General features: G+C 39.6%; 1 pseudogene across 1 annotated transcript; it reads left to right on the top strand.

Annotated features, from left to right (window-relative positions):
• Positions 1-2,115: 2,115 nt before the first annotated feature.
• LOC112622875 lies at positions 2,116-3,226 on the top strand (annotated as a pseudogene). The gene has a single exon (XR_003119042.1). The product of XR_003119042.1 is annotated as a mitochondrial import receptor subunit TOM22 homolog pseudogene (transcript).
• Positions 3,227-5,020: the final 1,794 nt, after the last annotated feature.

Here is a 5,020-nt window from a genome sequence, read left to right as displayed (position 1 = left end):
ATCAAGACCAGGAGAAAGTTGAAACTCAACCCAAGGAAGCAAAGCAATTCAGTAAAATGATTCAAGAGTTGAAAGACTAAGAAGCCCTTTTAAGAAAAACTCAAATTGAACTTCTTGAGCTGAAAAATTCGCTATGAGAATTTCAAAACACAATCAGAAGTATTAACAGCAGAATAGACCAAACAGAAAAGAATCTAAGAGCTTGAAGATAGGTAATTGAGTCAACTCAGTCAGGCAAAAATAAAGAGAAAAGAATATAGAAAAATGAACAAAACCTCTGAGAAATACGCAATTGTGCAAAGAGACCAAATCTATGACTCATTGGCATTCTTGAGAGAGAAAGAGAAATAATAAGCAACTTGGAAAATATATTTGAGGACATAGTCCATGAAAATTTCCCTAATCTCACTAGACAAATTGACCTGCAAACCCAAGAAATATAGAGGACCCTACCCAGATACTGTAAAAGACAACCATCCCCAAGGCACATGGTCATCAGATTCACTAAAGTCAATACAAAAGAAAAAAATCAAAAGTAGACACGTGGGACTTAAACTAAAGAGCTTCTGCATAGCAAAAGAAACTTAGAGCAAACAAACAACCTGCAGAATAGCAGAAGCTATTCACAAACCATCCATTCAACAAAAGTCTAATATCCAGCATTAATATGGCTTAGCTCTGTGTCCCCACCTATATGTTATAAACCCCATATGTTGAGGGAAGGACTTGGTGGGAGGTGATTGGATCACAGGGGCAGCTCCCCCATGTCTGTTCTTGTGATAGTGAGTGAGTTCTCATGAGATATGACAGTTTAGAAGTGTATGGCTGGCCAGGCACAGTGGCTTACACCATGCCGTAATCCTAGCACTTTGGGAGGCCAAGGCAAGCAGATCACCTGAGGTCAGGAGTTCAAGACCAGCCTGGCCAATATGGTGAAACCCTGTCTCTACAAAAATACAAAAATTAGCCAGGTGTGATGGCAGGTGCCTGTAATCCCAGTCACTCAGGAGGCTGAGGTGGGAGAATTGATTGAACCCAGGAGATAGAGGTTGCAGTGAGGCAAGATTGCACCATTGCACTTCAGCCTGGGTGATAGAGCAAGAATCCATCTAAAAAAAAAAAAAAATGTGTGTGGCTTTATTTTTCCTCTCTCTCTCTTTCTCTCTCTCCCTCTCTCTCTCCTGCCACTTTGTGAAGAAGGTGCTTACTTCCCCTTCAACTTCCACCATGATTGTAAGTTTCCTGAAGCCTCCCCAGCAATGCAGAACTGTAAGTCAATTAAACCCTTTTTCTTTATAAATTACCCAGTCTCAGGGAGTTCTTTATAGCAGCGTGAGAATGGGCTAATACAAGCATCTATAGAGAATTTAAACAAATCAACAAGCAAAAACCATTTACCCTGTTAAAAATGTGCAAATCACAGGAACAGATACTTCTCAAAAGAAGATATACAAGCAGCCATTGAGCATATGAAAAAATGCTCATCATTACTAATCATCAGAGAAATGCAAATACAACAGTGATATACCATCTCACATCAGTCAGAATGGCTAGTACTGAAAAGTCAAGAAATAATGGATGCTGTTGATGCTTCAGAGAAAAGGAAATACTATATACTGTTGATGAGAATGTAAATTAGTCCAGGCACTGTGGAAAGCAGTCTGGAGATTTCACAAGGAACTTAAAGACACCTACTATTTGACCCAGCAATCTCACTACTGGGTATGTACCCAAAGGAAAATAAATCATTCTACCAAAAAGACACATGTACTCATGTTCATTGCTGCACTATTCACAATAGCTAAGACATGAAATCAACCTACGTGCCCATCAGCATAGATTGGATAAAGAAAATGGGGAACATAGACACTGTGGAATAGTATACAGCCATAACAAAAATGAAACCATGTCCTTTGCAGCAACATGGATATTGTTGTAGGCCATAATCCTAAGTGAATTAACTTAGGAATAGAAAAACCAAATACTACATGTTCTCACGTATCTATGGGAACTAAACATTGAGCATACGTGGACATTAATACAAGAATAAACGCTTTCCGCTTCCAGTATCCCCTACCGGAAGCGTGGACATTAATACAAGAATAAACGCTTTCCACTTCCGCTGTCACCTACAGTCATGGCTGCCGCCATCGCTACTGCCGGTGCCGGGGAACCCCAGTCCCCGGACGAATTGCTCCCGAAAGGCGACACAGATAATCCTGAGGAGGAGCTGGAGGAGGACGACGATGAGGAGCCAGATGAGACCCTGCCGGAGAGCCTATGGGGCCTGACGGAGATGTTTCCAGAGAGGGTCCGGTCTGCGGCCGGAGTCACTTTTGATCTTTCCTTCTTTGTGGCTCAAAAAATGTACAGGTTTTCCAGGGCAGCCTTGTGGACTGGGACCACTTCCTTTATGATCCTGGTTCTTCCCGTTGTCTTTGAGACTGAGAAGTTGCAAATGGAGCAACAGCAGCAACTGCAGCAGCCGCAGATACTTCTAGGGCCTAACACAGGGCTCTCAGGAGGAATGCCAGGGGCTCTACCCCCGCTTCCTGGAAAGATCTAGATTGTTATTGCTGTTTGAGCTGTCTCAGTGGGATAAGTTTGAAATTCAGTGTTTGAACTGCTGATTATTTGGATTTTTTTTGTTTTTTTTTCAACTTTGGCACATTGATCTATCTAAACCTGGTGGGGAGAATTCTCCCCACATTGTCTCATGGAAAGACTCAACTTGCAACCGTGCCCTCCACACTATCCTTACTTCTGTCTTCACTCTGATACCAGAGTGCAGCCATGCAGACGGTTATTCCAGCTCTGGCCACCCCACTCCTTTCACCAAATTGCTCCTAACTGGAAGATCTCACTTTCCCCTTGTGGGGTGGGCACCGATGCCAGTGGGAGAGATGTGCCCCTGACCATTAACGACTGCCTTTTTTTTTTTTTTTTTTTTTTTAAAGAATGGAGCTGTTGGGGAGCGACATGCAGGCAATGTGAAAGACAAAATGCATTACACCTGTAGTGTAAAGTGGCCACTATGAATCCCTATGTATGAGAGGAGGGAGGCTGGCTGCAGCTTCAGTCACAGAATGGGGACTGTGGAAGACAGATCAGGAGTCCATTTCCTCTGCACAGTTTGGCTGTTAGACCTGTGTGTGTGTTTAAAAAAAACAGAAGTCAGTGCTCACTTTTTAAATTTAAATATTAAAAATGATTCCAACTGAAAAAATAAATAAATAAAAGACACTGCAGAACACTAGACAGAGAAAGCGGGATTGGATCATGGGTTGAAAAACCACCTATCTGATACTATGCTCACTGTGTGAGTGATGGGGTCTGTATTAGTCCATTTTCACACTGTGATAAATAACTACCTGACACTGGATAATTTATAAAGGGAAGAGGTCTAATTGACTTACGGTTCCACAGTGCTGGGGAGACTTCAGGAAATGTAGAATCAAGGTGGAAGGTGAAGGGGAAACAAGCACCTTCTTCACAAGGAGGCAGGACAGAGAGAGAGAGATTGAAAGCAAAAGAAACCACACACTTTTAAACCATCATAACTCATGAGAACTCACTCACTATCATGAGAACAGCATGGGGGAGTCCACCCCTATGATCCAATCACCTCCCACCAGCTCCCTCCCTCCACATGTGGGGATTACAATTGAGATGAGATTTGATTGGCAACACAGAGCCAAACCATATCAGGATATGTACCCCAAACCTCAGCATTACACGATATCCCCATGTAACAAACCTATACGTGTATCCCCGTATCTAAAATAAAAGTTAAAATTAAAAAATATATACATATCAAAAAGAATGTATGTACATATGTAAAGCTTCATAAAATACTTTTATATCTGATAATTTTTAATGTTAAATCTAATAATTGAATATTAAATGTGGTTAATGTTTACCACATAATTTCTTGTCAGAAATTTTCTTTATATATTAGTATGTACTTTCTTAAGAGAAGCATAAGATATGTGAGGCAACCATGTCTTTTTATTAAACGCCTTAAAATTTTGCATGTTTAGGAATCCATCTTTTCCTGAAAATTGTTTTAATCAACGTTAAAATAGTTTGAATTAATAAATCAGACTTAACTCACTAACAATATTTTTAAAAGTTTTCTCTGACGTTACTAAACTTGATCACTAAGACCACTGTTGTCAAGGTTACTAATAGGCTATTTTCTTTTGCTAAATAAAAAGTAAATAAGAAAAATCACAATCTTATTTTACTTCTCAGCAGAATTTTACCTTGCTGATGGTTCTTATACCATTTTAAAAATTACAATATTAACATCAAAATTGAAAAGCATTCAAATAATGTTAAGGTGTCTGAACCAGCAATTGGGAAACATCATCTTATTCTTCCCACTCAGCAGATATAACTATAGCAAGCAGTGCACATGGACATAGTCTATATACTTTGAGATATGTGTTTATGCACGTTCAAAGGCACCAAGTCAACAGAAATGTTAAAAATGTCCAAAATAAGTTAATGAAGACATAGCCTTTATAAAAAATAAAAGAACAATGGGAAATCATCTTAATGGACAAGCTAATTTGCTGACATTTCCTAAAATACGAACTGTGTTTATTTTACTCTATCATTCCTGACTCATTTTTGCTTTCACGAACTACTCCAACATCTGGAAGTTCAGCCCTCCCTTCCAGCTCAGCTGAGCTGCTGGCAAATGCTAATTTAAGGTTAAGGCACAAACCTGCTTGTAAGGCAAGGAAAGCCACCAAGGACGTGCAGGCATTCTTCTCCTCTGGCCCCAGGGAAAAGAACAGAATCAGTTCTGCCGCAGATGGTAAAAACCAAGGAACAGCCAACAAATGTTTGAAGAAAACAGCAGAATAAAAGAAAAATAAACACCATCACATGGAAGAATTTACACACAAAAAAATTATTAAAAAGAGAAATTGACATTAAGATCCATGTAGTTAATATTCTCAGAAATATACTTAGGTATATAAGAAAATGTCCTGGGCAAATAAATTCCACA

Source organism: Theropithecus gelada, chromosome 4 (genome assembly GCF_003255815.1).
Source record: "Theropithecus gelada isolate Dixy chromosome 4, Tgel_1.0, whole genome shotgun sequence".
Taxonomy (NCBI): domain Eukaryota; kingdom Metazoa; phylum Chordata; class Mammalia; order Primates; family Cercopithecidae; genus Theropithecus; species Theropithecus gelada.
The sequence above is the reverse complement of the archived record's forward strand: the minus strand, read 5'-3'. Positions and strand labels throughout refer to the sequence as shown.